Below are 14,551 nucleotides of genomic sequence, written 5' to 3'. Positions count from 1 at the left end.
TTTTGTCTGGATACCTTAAAGAGAATGTGTAGGAACTTTTGGACTATCAGTTCTCACCCTGGCAGATTATATTCCATCTTGTATGTATTTAATTATTTGAGTGATTATCAAAGACTTCAATTTTGATATGGAGGGCCTTCATTTTAACACAAAGTTGTAGAACTGCAAGAGTAGGAAAGTAGGGCGCCTAATACTTGACCACATAATTTAAGCAGAGGCGGCATTAGGTACCTACGCCTGATAGCTGAGTCGATTTAGTAAACCCAAATCTGTTGATAGGCCAGGGTGTGATGGTACACATCTTGGTCATGAATTTAATGTTTGCTAGTGCACGGAGAAACAAGTAATTTATGTAAATCATCTTTCTTTTGTCAGTCTGTTGAAACTGCTTATAGAATTGGTTGGAAGGGGTAATATTATTTAAAGTACCATGACATAGAGGTAACCATAAAAGAGTCCTAGGCAGGTGGGGTGGCACATCTCCGTCAGTTACAGTGACCATTGTTTTAATTATCCAGTCTCTTACTGCAAGGCCACAAAAAGGAAATCACAGTGTGTTGTTACTTATTTATGGTTCAAGAATGTTTATGGAGAACTTTACAACTGGTGTAGTTAATTGGGCTACTGGTTGAGGGGGGTGGAACCCTACTTAAGCAACAACCATAATTTTTGTTGTGGTGATTGACAGGCAAACACCATATTAACCTGTGCTTACCCCTTTGATAGATTGACATAAAAGCAGTTAGACTTATCTTAGAGCAATGTGTAAAGTATTTATGCAATACTTCAAACCGTAATAAAGTAAAAAAACAACACGACAAAAACGACAAACCAATTTCGTAAAATAGATTAAAACGTAATACATTATTTGACACCAAAATGACAAAATTCCACTCAGTAGAACCAGAGATGTGCATATTTAAAGATTTAAATGAAAATAGTGCTTACAATCTCAAAGTGCCAACTATGGTTATCTGGTCACACCGGACCAAGACAGAGTCTCAAATTCAGGCCAACCATGATGGAATGCTGGCCACATACAGGGATCAGGTTAAGCCCACTGAACAAAGTATCTTAAATCCAGGTTCTAGCTTGTGCTGAGAATGCGTTTCGAGGAGCTGCAGGGCTGTGATTCGAGGCCCTTTGTCATGGATGAGCCAAGCAGTGTTGGTTCCGAGGAGCAGCTGGGCTGCAATGCGGTTCCAAGGAGCTGCAGGGCCCTGTGTTGGGATGCATCTCGCTCTGATGGTTCCAATGCAGGGCTGCAGGACAATGTGTTTTGCTGCGTCGATTCTGCTTGAAGCAAAGGTTGGGCTGGCAGAGCACCATTAAGCCCACTTCCAAGGCTCCAGGACTGGGGTTGGCGCCATTTGGGGTTCAGACATACAACAGACAGAGTTCAGGTACTGGGTTCAAGGTGATTGGATCCTTTTCTGTCCCTGAAGCTCTGACCAGCAGGCCAGCCAATTAGCCCTTAGAGTCACTCTCTTGGTCCTGGGTTCTTGATGCAGGTTAAGTCCTTTTCACTAAAGAAATAGGGTAGTAAAGTAGCAGAATAGAAGTCCTTTTTGCAGAGCAGCACAGCAGTTTTTCTTAGCCTTCTACAGGTCCAGAGGTGTAATGAGGAGTTGGGTCAGAGGGTGCAATATTAATAACTGGTGCCCAATTTGAAGTAGGAGAAGGTTTTAGAGGTTTTCACCCCCAGAACCGCTTTGAATTTCTCTCCTCCCTGCCCTGGTTCCAGCTTGTCTGGGGTCACAAAAGACTAGTGTCAAACCCTTTGGGGAAGTGCTCAGGCAGAGCCTTTGTGATGTGGAAGTGCAGTAGGTGATAGCTCCTCCCCCTCATCACTCAAAGCTGGCCTATACGCCAACAGTTATCTCCCTTTGTCGCACTGTCTTGGAATAATTCACAAAGACCAACTGCCAGCTACCCAAAGTCATGAGACTTTGGATACAGGCTGCAGGCACCAAATAGTTGGGACAAGAAAATGTAAACTTTCTAAAAGTGGCATTTTCAGAATTATGATTTAGAATCAGACTTTACCATTATAGAGGGATTTAATTCACAATTTCACCAAGGTTGATATTCCTATCTGCTCCCAACTGAAAGTTATCACTTTTTAAATGTAAGAAGGCAACCCAATGTTATCCTATGGGAGAGGTAGGCCTTACAGTAGTAAAAACAAATTCAAGTTTTTCAGTACTAGGTCATGGAATAGTTATATGTTAACATTCATTTTGTTAAATACACTCCACTCTGCCCTATGGGATGTATAGGGCCTACCCTAGGAGTGACTTATACGTATTAAAAAGGAAAGTTTAGGCCTGGCAAAGGGTTTATTTTACCAGGCCGAAATGGCATTTTAAAACTTGTTGCAATGACAGGCCTGAGACATGTTTAAGTGGCACAACATGTGCTACAGGCTCACTAGTAGCATTTAAATTCCATGTAGTTCCACTTTACTTGGTACATAGAAGAAATTAAATGATCCAATTGGGTGTCAGCCAATGTTACCATGTTTAAAGGAGAGGGCACAAGCACTTTAGCACAGGTTAGCAGTGGTAAAGTATACAGAGTTCTAAGACCAACAAAAAAGAGGTCAGCAAAAACAGGAGCATTGAAGGCAAAAAATTGGCGCGAAAACTATGCCAAGGATGTCAGGTCCAACAACTGGGAATTATTATGTTTTCCACCTAGTGGAAACAAGGGCCTAACTTGCATACCAAGAATTATACATATGGGAACAGTTATTATAGTGGCACAAGTCTTTGTGACGTGAACAGTACACCTTGCCAGACTACACCACAATAATTTGCAGAACATTTGTGGGGGAAAAAGTTTTTTTTATAACACAGCACCAGAAGACCAGTAACTTCTCTGGTCTGCAGACGTTCTCAGCCATACCCCAAAACGCTCTGATTCGAAGTGATGGATGGAATGGGGGCTTCAGACTTCAGCTCCTTGGTGGAGGGAGATGCATTCTAGCAGGAGCTAAATCACGTATTTATCTAAGCCTGCTCTTCATTTGGGTATGATGGTTAGAACACAACAGCTATGAGTTCAGTGTGATTTTAGATGTTGGGTATCAGACACATGCAGATAATATGAATATAGATGATCGTTAATTGTGACAGACAGAATATCTGCTGAAAATTGGCTGATGTACTATTTAGACACCCTTGAAGATTGCCCATCTGATTTAGAGGTACGGGGAACTGCCTCTTGGGAAGTGCTGGCCCTGGTGGTATCCCGGCTCCTCGTCTGTAACATATAAGCATCTGAACACCATCCGTGAGCCTACGCATCGTATGGAAGATTCCATAATATATGTGCGCTGTCAATAGATATTGTTTGTTGTCAGCATATTACAACTGCAACTGAGCATTTATGACTGAAACACGTGTTGTTCACTATTAAGATCCCAAAATGCTTCAACAAGACTTTGGTAGCCATAAGACTTGACCTAAATCACATGTTTACATACTCAGAAACTCTGTTGAATTCAACTGCTTTATTGAAAAGTTGTATACCCGCACCATTTCACAAAACCAGAAGCAAGACCAAACTAGCTAGATTTTTCGTGTCACCCACTTCCTAAGCTAAACAAAAATTCAATAAGTGAGACAGCGTGGCTGCAGCTTCTGAGAGTCAATACCTGGCAAACAAAACTTTCATGTCTTAATTACTAACACTGTCCAACTGGTATTTTCTTAAAAGATTGTACCAATACCAAAAACCTGTAGGACAGAAGATATAGGTTTTTTCAGGTCTGACCCATTTGGCTCAGATTTGTAGGTCTCCCCTACTGACAATGCAAGCTGTCTGGTTGCAAAAGACTTAATGTGGGCCCACCAAAAACATCCTGGGGCTTATAGATAGCTCATTGCTTACCATTGGTTGGCTTTATTGTTACTCTCATTTGCCTGGTTCATATTCAATGTCGTTTATTGTCCATCTTAAGTTTGTTCCTCCCCTGAAGCCCAGCCCCTTTGCATCTTCCTCATTGTTTGGCTTCCATTCTTCCACTGCTCACTTTTTAGGGAACTTTTTTCTTTTTGGTAAAGCACTCCATGAGTGTATATGTGCTTTCCAGATTTCTCCTTCTTTCCTCCAAAATACCCAACCCTGGACTCTGTGTTTCTTCCTAGTCCCCTTCTTCCTCACTACCTATTGTGCTTCGTATTGTTCTCACTCTTGTGTGCTTCTCCCTCACTTCTTGTGTTGCATTCACTTTACTGTGCTTCTTCCTCCTGTGCTTCTCCCCCACTCGCTGTGTTCTTCTCTCCACTGTGCTGTTTTTCTCTATATGTGTGCTTTTCCACCCGCCCCTGTGTTGCTCTCTCCCTCATACAATGCTTTTCCCTTCCGCACTCTCACTCACTCCCCCATTTGATCTTCTGTTGACTTTTTTTTTTTATTTGTGTTTCTTGCACACAAAAAAAAAATTCTTTTATTTACCAATCCAGGTAGTGTCCGCCATCCTGGAACCAGAAATAAAAAATTAAAGGAAATGGCAGCCACATCATTCTACTAATGCATAGACGCATTCTGGTGAAGAATGCACATATGTCACACACGAGCATGCCACTAGAATGAGCTGCAAGGAGCCCCCTCAGCACAATACTCAGGCCCAAGAGCTCCGGATTAAATCCGGAGTGGAGGCCCCTCTGTGTACGTGGCAGGGGTGCCCCCTCAACTTTTGTTACACGACTGCAATGCTTGTTAGTACTGTGGCATTTTCAGCCTGTGGTATAAGGCATGTCACATGCCTCACATCTGTTCCAGACGGTGTTCTAAAAAGCTTCTTAAAACACCCACCACCAAGTGCAGCCAGGTAGAGACAAACTAAAGCTCCTGGACTCCTCTTTCACGTCTTGCTGTAGTGTTATGATGATACAGATGATACCGTAGTAGAACTGATTAAGAATAAGTGTAGATATGTGAAGGCCCATGGCCAAAGACAAATCCTCTGTACTCGTCACCTCTACAAGCCTGTCCTGATTGATTTGTTATGTTAAGGATATTTGTGGAGCACATGGCTACCCGAAGGTGTCCCAGCGCTAACAGAGAGATAGGGCAAGTCACAACAGCTTAGTAGGTGGGTTTTTGGAAAAAACAAGTTTTCAGAAGTTTACGGAAGGGAAGAAGATTGAGTTCTGAGCATAGGTGGAGGGGGAGAGTGTTCCAGAGCTTGGCAGAGGTGAAGTAGAAAGACCGTCTGCCACTTCTCATCGTATTGATTTTGGACACTGAGGCTAGGTAGAGACTGGATGAGCGGAGGCATCCGTTAGGGTGATATGGGCAAATTATGGATTGGAGGATGTGGGGGCCTTTCTTCCAGAAGGATTTGTGAGCAATACTTAGGGATGGGGCCAGTTTCGTTGCCTGATGATTAAATGTGATTGCCCGATCTAGCCACATGGCGAGATTTTTTATGTGGTTTTTATGCGTGGGTGGGCAGCCAAGACATCTTGGCCATGCTGGGCCGATGTAAAAAATGGGTGAGTTGCCCAGCAGCATAAGCTCTGTTTTATCTCCATTCAACTTGAGGAAGGAGAATTCCATCCATTTGATTGACTCTCTCCTGGCAGGGGCCTAGACTGGACAAGGTATTTCCTGGATGAGTTAAGGCCACCACTAATTGGGTGTCATCAGCATAGGTAACAATTTCTATCCCAAAAGGGTGGACAATCTGTGCCAGTGGGCTCATATAGACATTGAACAACGTCGGGCTCAGAGATGAGCCCTGAGGGATGCTGCAGCCAAATGGGATCCAGTTTGAGAAGTTATCTCCTTCAAAGAATTGAAAGCTCCTGTCCTTGTGGAAGGACTCTAGCTAGGTGATAATACTACTTGCTAGTCCGTCATTCCTCAGTCTGTGGATCAGAATATCATAATTAACAGTATTAAAAGCGGCACTGAGGTCCAGAAGAATGATAGCTGTCGATCCACCTTTTGTTGATAATCTTGTTGGCATTTTCAACTACTGCAAGTAACGCAGTTTCAGTCCTGTGTTGGGGCGGAATCCGGTTTGCGAAGAGTGAAGTATGTTGTGGGATTCAAGAAAGGCAGAAATAACTGAGTTAACATGCTTTTCTAGCATTTTACTGATCCCGTGGAGGAGGGAGATAGGGCGATAGTTTCCAAGCGTATTGGGGTTAAGGCTGGGTTTCTTTAATAGCGCCTTCACCATGGCGGGTTTCCACTGTGGGGGTACTATTCTGGTCGAGATGGAGGTAATCAACTTCAGTAGAACCGGTCAGATTGTACCCCCAGCCTTTGTTAGGATTTGGGGAGATGCCGGGTCATTAGGGGAGCCGAATTTTACTGAGGAACATATGTTCACTAGAGTGTCCATACCCATCAAGGGAATTTCCTTGGGGGAGTGCTCACCGGACACGGAAAGCTCCATGAGCCGTGGATTAACAGTGAAAGTGAGGGGAAGGAATTATAGATATCCTTGATTTTATTAGAGAAGAACTCTGCAAGTTCGTCACACTGCACGTTTGAGACATCAGGGGGCATCCCTGACTGGTAGTTTTAGAAGATGCTTAGCGATCTTAAAGATTTTGCTTGGGAAGTTTGAAGCGGAATTGATTCTTTCCTCATAGTAGTATGCCTTCTTCACTTTTGGTTGGTAGATTTTTATAGTGTCACTGTAATTCTGTTTACGCATTGCGTCGTAGTTTCTTCTCCATTTCCTCTCAAGTCTTTTGCAAATTTGTTTGTACTCATGCAGCTTGAGAGAGTACCACGGAAAGGTACCTTTTGATTACGTGGATATTCCCAGATCATCAGCTGTCAGCTTCCCTTCCTAGGTCCAACTGTCCCACTCAGAACTTCCAATAAGGTAGCTCAGCATGGGATGTGGATATTGATGTTCTATAAACAGTTTCATAACAACTCCACAGTTCCCTTCCCTTCTTTTGTTCAATAACTAGTGTTTGCCTGTAAGATGGTCATGCTCATTCCTGTTGAATAATGTTCTGTACATGGAACGGCAGATGCAAGGCTTATAAGTGAGCTCCAAGCCAACCTCAGCATTTGTGGTAGGAGCAGTAGGGGATGAGGCTAGCACTACAGTTATTTAAACTTTAATCAAGTGTAATTTGGCCACAGCACTAGATTGACAAATGTCTTTCTTGGTTTGTCTCTTTTGACCAACTTGACCCTGCTGCTGAAATGATCACACCCTTTATGGCTAATTTGAAGACTGTGTTTAAAAATACACTGGGTGTTTGTGGAGAAGCAGTGTTGGCCGGCATAGCTCGCAGGTGGAGTGACGGGTGAGAAGGGTCATGGGGAGGTGTCCCGGGGGGGCATGTGGGTGGTGGGGCTAGAGGGTGCGCATAATACAAAAAATTACTGTTTTTTAAATTAATTTACCTTGCCGCCAGGATCCCACGTCTCTGCTCCTGCTCTCCTTGATGAACAGGAAGCACAGCCAGGCCCCACCGACCAATCACAATGCTGCAATGCGGCATTGTGATTGGTAGGCTCCCAGGCTCCTTTGACCAATCACAACACTGCACTGCAGCGCTGTGACTGCTTTTGAGCGTCTTGGTTCGACGCTGAACCAGGGAATGGGGGCCTGGGCATGTTCTCCACATAGTCTGTAATGCAGCCAGCATGGAGAACGGGGAAAGTGTGCATAACTGGTTTGAGAGGGCCAAGAGGGTTGACCAAGCAGTCATTGGGCACTTAGGAGTGGGCAAACCACTCCTCCCCTGTCCTGCTCCGAGAGCAGAGCAGCCCTGCCCACCAGCCCGCCCGCAAATCAGCACAAACATAAAATGATATTAACTGATAGTTATTATCATTTTATGTTCCTACTTCTCACACTGCTTGAAAGCAGTGGTGCGATGCTCCTCCGCCATAGAGAGGAACTGCCACTGTAGGGAAGGCTTGTCCAACACTGAACTGAAAGGGGAAGATCCATACAATCCACTTGAGGCAGGAAGTGACTTTGGACACAAGTGTTTATGGTAGAAGAGTTATATTCTTGCAGGTGATAAGGGGAGAAGATCCACTGGTGGAGTTTCTCTCACACTTTGTGAAGTTATTCTGAGCTAGACCAGGAGGTATCAGCATTGCTGGAAATTATCATCTTTTGCGTGGTGAGCCCCCAGATTTTTGTCTTGATTTCTTTTGTTGCTGGCTGTAGATTTCTGTGCACTTTGCCCCTGATAACCAGAGGTAAGTGTCTGTGCACCCGATTTCCACATGATTAAATATATGTAGGCCTAATAGTCATATTTAACTTTCCTATTAGTTCCTAGTACATGATACAATAGGGCTCCCCGGGCTCCAAGCTAAGGGGCATATTTACTAGAAAATGTCAGAGCGCGGAGCTGTGACAAATTTGGCAGTGCAGAGCTCCGACATTTTCAAAACGCAGAGATGTGCCGTATTTACTACAATACGGCACACCCCGGTTTTGCTGGCACTAACATTAGATGCCTAGCACCAATGCAGGCACCCTTGCACCATTGTGCAAGGGTACTTGCGTGGCAGAGAATAATTGTTTATGGCTATTTGTTACTTCTATGTATGCTGCATTCTGCAGCACACATAGAAGTAGCAAATTGTCATTATTTAATGATTGTTAAGGCCTGTTTGGAAAATGCAAACACGAAGAGAAATAAAAGCATTTCTCCTATTGCGCCATTCTAATGCCTGCTTTTGCATGCTATTCGTTTTTGGCACTGCCACAGATTTACACTTCCTTGTAAATCTCGGGCAGCATCAAAAAGCAGTTTTCATAAATATGTACATATAACAAATTACAATCCCCATTGGCGGCTGACAATTGTTTAGAGAAAATGACAATATTCACACCGCCATAGGTTCTTTCAGCTTATATTTACCAATAGTAAAGTACGCTTGTTGTTTAACGTTACACAGAGATTTTTATTTGCAGCCACAGAAAACCTAATCGAGCCTTCTTACCCAATGAACATTTACTGGTTTAGTCGTTACTTAATGGTATACAACCTACTAGGCCTAAGATTTTTGTCTTAAATAAACAGATAAACTATTATTTAGTTGTCTATTACCATAACATTAATTTCATTGTCCAGTTTCATAATCCGAAAAACACAACCTTCAGTTATTCTAATATTGGCCCAAATAGTTAAAACGTTATAAAAAATATGCTTATAAGATCACTGTGAAAGGGCTCCTGACTGCAAAGTTCATTAGTAATCTAGCAGCATGCCGGAGCGATTCCAATCTCCAAGTATTCTAAATAGCTAAAATATTATTAAAATGTGCATATTGGATCCTAACATAAAGTCTCATGACTATAAAGTGCAGTAGTGATCAAGCAGCATGATGAGTGAGAAAATCCAGACTCTCAGTGCATTAATGGTATCACAGCAACCTATAGTTATTTTAGTTGCTATACAGTTTTTGGGTATATGTAACATTCCAGGCCGCAAGGGATCCTTGATAGGGTCACCCGCGAGGGGCACTATGATTGATTGCTCTTGCTCCCATATCCCACTCTGGTGGTCTCCTTCGGTATTTATCACAAGTTCTTTTGATACCTGATGGGTCTCCGCCTGTATTTGAAATTCAGACTTTTTTGTAATTATAGGATGGTCATTTTTATGAACATCATTAAGCCCTCCATTGCCACATTTTGCATTTTCATTACTGGGAACCTGTGAAATCAATAGCCTTTTTAGGTCGGGCCTAGTGCAGCGCGCATGCGCTGCTCTATGGGGAGACCTCTTGAAATTACTCCAGACTTTCTCGAAACTTGTCCGTGTGGTTTTTCAACTTCCACACATTCTATTGGCCTTTGCATGTAGCTTTCAAAAATGAAAGCACTCAATTGGCCAAAGGAGGGTGCATGTCCCACTTTTCTGTAAATGTTCACTCCCACTGCATCCAGCTGTCGGGAGCAAGCAGCAGCGCGCAGGGTGCCAGCTGCATTTCTCGTTATGTATCAGTAAACACAGCACGATCGCTTTCAGGTTAGCGGCTGCGCTTGTTTTTTTCACTCCCCACCCTCACTCCCATGGCATCCAGCTGTCAGGAGTGAGCAGCGGCGTGCAGGGTGCCAGCTGCATTGCTCGTCGTAGATCATTAAACACAGCGCAGTCGCTTTCAGTTTAGTGGCCCGAACTCTCCTCTCTGACCATACCTACCTCCTCTCCTTCCGGCCCCAGGAGCCTCTCGGCCTTCTCCAGAAGTTTCACAGCGGTATCCTCTCACTTCCACCTCTTTTCTTGGTTTGATTTCCTTTACATCTTCAATTAATGCCCCCATAAGCCTTCCCCCTCACCGTCATTCCCCCTGCCCACTCATGTTAACTCAGTCTTTACTTCCGCTCACAAATTCCTACCTCGGCTCTGCCTTGCCCCCCTCAGCTTCCCTCTATCCCCCTAAGTTCTCTCTCACCCCCACAACTGTAGATGCTTTCCTCGCCCACTTCACTACCCCTAACTTCCCCTCCCACATCGCTTCTACGAAACCACTCCGCACTACCCTTTTACCACTCACCCTGAAAATGTATTCTAACTCCCTTCCACACATTCCCTCCCGCACTCCCTTTCACTGCCCTCCCGTACTCATTTGCCCCCGACACTCCAATTCTTTGCTTGAGTCCTATTTTGCCTCCACAACCCTCAATGGGTCGCCATCTCACTTCCACGTCGCTCCCCTCGTGCATTTACCCCCTCCTTTTACTACCTGCCCCATCCTCACTGCCCTACTTCGCCTCCCTCATTCCTCATCTCCTCCTTTAACACCTCCCCACATCCTTCATAGCCATGCCCATACCTTCACTCACGTTCACACTCTTTACCCTCCATTCCCTGTTCCACCAGCCATCAATCACCGCTTCTTGCCCTCATTCATCCCCAGCTCTCTTCCACTAAGATCCACTCATCCCTTTCTCCCCATCATACTAACTTACTCCACTCAGACTCATTCCTCACCCATTCTGTGCCCTCGGTGTTGTACGTGTAGCACATGCTCCGTGTTTACCTTGTATTATGTGCTTAACTCTGTGTACTCTCTTCTACTGGTTCTTGATTTATGTGTACTTGGATGTTTCTATGTCTTTTCACCCTTTTTAAACGTGCTACCACCACCTGAATGACTTCCGTATTGACCTTGCATGCTGTACGTGTACTCTGAGCTGTGTGGCAGTCGTGTGCGCGTGCTTTGTACTCGGCATGTTTTTTGTGCAATATACTACTACCTTGTGTATCGTGGCCTGCCTTGTTCTGTGGTCTCGGTGCTGTACATCTACTGCCCTCTTACCTGTGTTTTACATGGACCCTTTCTACTGCACGCTTTGGTACACTAAGCAGCCCTAAGTATGTATTGTCACAACAGGGCCCTACTGTGAACTCTGCTGTGCATATATTTTACAACATATTGCCATGTGCTCCATGTGTGATGTATATTCTGTGTTCTATACTTACTCAGTGCTATACGCACATGCACTGTGCTCAACTTACACCATGTTTTCTGGTTTTACATGTAATTGTGCTCACTGCAGGGGACTGTGTTCGACCTCATGGTCAAAGGTCCAAATCCCAGCAAATTCACTCAGCCTTTCATCCTTTCTGAGGTTGAAAAAATTAGTACTATTGAGTTTGGTAACCAATAGACGTCTGTTATTGAGCACCAAGATGCCCCTTTGCGGATGAAAGTGCGCTTTACAAATACATGTTATGTTGTGTTACTATGATGAACTGCCCCCACCTAACAATAGAAACTATACAAAAATGCACTAGAACAGGCAAAAGAGCTAATACCTTCATGTTCGATAGAAAAAGTGAAGGATACTATTAAAAAGTTAAACTTAACTCGAGCCGCAGGGCCAGATAACTTACCCGCTGTTATAATTAAAACAGAGGTAAACTGGTGGGCACAATTTTTTTCTCTAAGATGTTTTCTGCTGTGCAAGATTCGGGTAGTATCCCAAAATCGTGGAGGGGTGCAGTGATTAGGCCTCTGCACAAAAAAGGGAACAGGAAGGACCCAAAAAACTACAGATTAATTAATCTGTTAGATATTGGTGTGAAAGTTTTCTCTAAAATAATCCTAGGCAAACTGAAGGATTGGGTTAAGCTACACTTGATTGTTCCAGTGGAACAAGGAGGGTTTAAGGAGGGGCACTCAACCATTGACCATAGCTTTGCCTTATGGGCATAAGCTCGGAAGTCAATAGAACAGCAAGGTAAATGATATTGCTTCTTTGTCGACTTTCGGGTGGCATTCGATCTAGTGGATAGGGAGTGTCCTTGGGGGTCGCTAAAAAGTTATAATATTCCTGAAGAACTCCTAGTAATTATTCAAGAGTTGCATAGTGAGAACTGGGCTCAAGTTATTAAAGATACAATGGGGGGTTTGACATTAGAGATAGCAATCAATAACGACCTAAGACAGGGCTGTGTGTTGGCCCCACTTCTTTTCGCAATCTTTCTTGCTGATCTACCTTCCTTTCTAATGACGTAAAGAAGTGCAAGCCCAAAGGTAAATGGGAAGCATCTGTCCTGCTTACTGTACGCTGACGATTTAGTTATCCTTGATCAAACAGAATTGGGTCTGCAAAGGAAGCTAAATACGTTTGATACATATTGTGCATCTAAACGCCTTACAGTGAACATGGATTTAAAAAAATACTGTGTTTTGGGAAGAGATCAAAAATGCAATTGGTTCTTGGGGCAAACGAATTAGAAGTTGTCAATGAGTACAAATACCTGGGAATATGGTTTGACAAGTCTTTAAAATGGGGTACGCACCTAGAGGCCCTGAAAGCCAAAGTCTTGGCCTCTGTTTGCAGGTTGAAAAAATTCAACCGTAATTATGGCGCTATGTCCCACAGACCCTTGTTGAAGGCCTATAATGCAATGATCCCTCCTCAATTGCAGTATGGAGCAGAAATTTTAAGTTTAGGAGGGAAAAGCTCCTGGGACTGCGAGGCAGGGAAATGCTTAAAAGCATTGATGTCACTGCCTATCTCAATCAATGATACAGGCTATTAGGCTGGAGCTAGACTTGTTATCATGGAATGTCAGGGTCCAAGTGAGCTTACTTAGAGATGGAACCGGCTGGGGTTAGGAGAAGATATGAAAGTGTCCAGATGGTGTATGAAAGAGATTCAGCTGAGTGAACTAAAGTGGACGAAAGTAATAAGAAAGAAACTCTACTACATCTGTGATAATCTGAAGGTGAAAATCGATCCTTTGTCCTTGCACATCGTAGAACCAAAAAGTTTACTCAAATCCTTGGGAAAGTAAAAGTCTAGACTTATTGATATGGAGTATTTGAGACAAAAATAGTCCATACACTTTATGATAAATAGCTGGAGTAATGATATTTGGTACCCTTATCTAGATACCTTACCAAATCAATGGCTTAGAAAGGAATTATTAAGGGTGAGAGTAGGCATTAATCCCGCTCGTGCAAATGATAAAATAAAAAGGGTACTGATGGATCCTGACGGTAGATGTACATGCGGGATGGACATAAAATGTACCTGTTTACACATTTTATTGGATTGCCAAAAATTGCTAGCTCTGCGAAAACTGTTTTTATGTCCAGTCTTTAAGAGTATGGTAGTCGGTCACGGACGCAAGCAATTGAGCTCCTTTTGGACATGCAGTTCCTTGATATTGCAATAGCAATGGCAAAGTTTATCCAGGTTGCTAAAGGGTTCTTTTTGCGAATAGGGAATGAAGGAGTGGACCGAGGACTGGTAAATAGAGATTTTAAATTGGGTAATTTTAAATGTTTTAAATAGAAATGTAAAATGTTTGGATCACACGTGTTATTGGTTCAAGCTCATAAATTGTGTATGGAATTGTTTTTAACAAAGTTAAGATTGATGCTAGGAAAACTAGTTTCTTATGATGTAAGGAGATAATGAATTTGTAATAATTCTTTTTTTGATTGCTCCTTTTTAGAATTTTAAACAACATATAGTGTTTTAAGGTATTTTATGTGGTTTAAAGACCTACGGTCTAAATAAACTTACTTTTTGAACTGAACTGCACAGGCAAGGAAAAATTGACAGCATTGCATAAACATAAAAACTAGAACACGTTTTTGGTGTTAATTCTGGTTTTTATTAGGATACTTCAGTTCTATATAATGTTTTCTAGGTTATATATAAGGTGACAAAAATGGTTATAACACTTTTTTTTATTATAACATAACTTTTAAACATGCTGCACAACATTCACAATGCTCTGCAACACATATTAAAAACGTTAACAAAGCCAATAGCTCTGTCTAAACACTTATAAGGCCTCAAAGGCGAGACCTATTGGCTATGCCAATGCTTGTTTACTTTATCTGCTTCCTTCACCTCAAGGGCCACTGTAGATCTATTTTGCTAATGTCAAAATGTTTGTTATTTTTCTTCTTGTTATATTCCTTTGAGCATACTTCACTCAGCCACATTATCGGTACAGGGTCTTTTCCTGGCTGCTCCTTCCATCCCTGGCGAGGTCTCTTAACCCCATGGCCGCGGGGGTAATTCCCCCGCTGTGCTGGGGGGCGGGGGGCGCGCACAGCGCCCCGG

At 43.1% G+C, this 14,551-nt stretch overlaps 1 protein-coding gene across 2 annotated transcripts in view; it reads left to right on the top strand.

Annotated features, from left to right (window-relative positions):
- The window catches only part of ITGA10 (integrin subunit alpha 10), a 376,023-nt gene that overhangs the window by 256,592 nt on the left and 104,880 nt on the right, over positions 1-14,551 (top strand). The gene's annotated exons all lie outside the window — the stretch shown is intronic.

Source organism: Lissotriton vulgaris, chromosome 12 (genome assembly GCF_964263255.1).
Source record: "Lissotriton vulgaris chromosome 12, aLisVul1.2, whole genome shotgun sequence".
Lineage (NCBI taxonomy): Eukaryota > Metazoa > Chordata > Amphibia > Caudata > Salamandridae > Lissotriton > Lissotriton vulgaris.
Note: the sequence above shows the minus strand (reverse complement) of the source record. Positions and strands in the feature narration are given on the sequence as shown.